This window comes from Equus caballus, chromosome 11, assembly GCF_041296265.1.
Source record: "Equus caballus isolate H_3958 breed thoroughbred chromosome 11, TB-T2T, whole genome shotgun sequence".
Lineage (NCBI taxonomy): Eukaryota > Metazoa > Chordata > Mammalia > Perissodactyla > Equidae > Equus > Equus caballus.
In genome coordinates, this window is record NC_091694.1 from 38,265,333 (window position 1) to 38,266,090 (window position 758).

Below are 758 nucleotides of genomic sequence, written 5' to 3' on the forward strand. Positions count from 1 at the left end.
GTTTGTGAAAAACTCTTTGCAGGGTTGTGGTACTGACCTCCAGGGTATGGTGTGTGTATTGAATCAATGGCTCATGTATGGGCTAGAATATATGTGTCTGGGAAACAAGGGGTGGAGATAGGATTGGGTCCACCTGTCATCATTCCTAGTGACCTTCATGGAGAATGTGTTCTTTCTGTTGCCACAACTTTAGGCTTTGGTGCAGTAAAGGTTCTGGTTCCTGTGGGAACATTTCCACCAGGATGTACTGTAGGGTTCCACTGTGAGCGACACTGTGAGCGTGCCTGGTCACTCTGGGTTCTTCATGTCAGTGTAATAGCAAAGAAAAGGTGGAGGGGATTGATGATGATTTTCATAAAGAGCTGGGGTTGTGCTCTCCAGTGAGGGCAAGGAGGACTCTATCAGGAGCTCAGGGGTTCACTGGGATGTCTCTTGATGTTCCCATGCCTGATGATAATAGTGAATGGGCTGTTGCAGCAGCCGTAGCCCGATGAAGGTAAGGCAACCAAGGGCTTACACCCCTCAGGGAGCAGGCAACCCAGGCCAGCTGAAGCACCGACTGAGGGAGGAGGAAGCAAAGCATAAGTGGTAGAGGATGTAAATTATGAATATCAACTGTAGCCTCAGGACCTGCTGTAGCAGTTGGTTCTTCCACCTTGACCCACTCACTTTCCTGCCTGAAGAATTCTTCTTTTTAGAGATTAAGACCAGCTACAGCTTGAAAATTCAGTGACCAAATGCACTTGTTTTGGGTCACG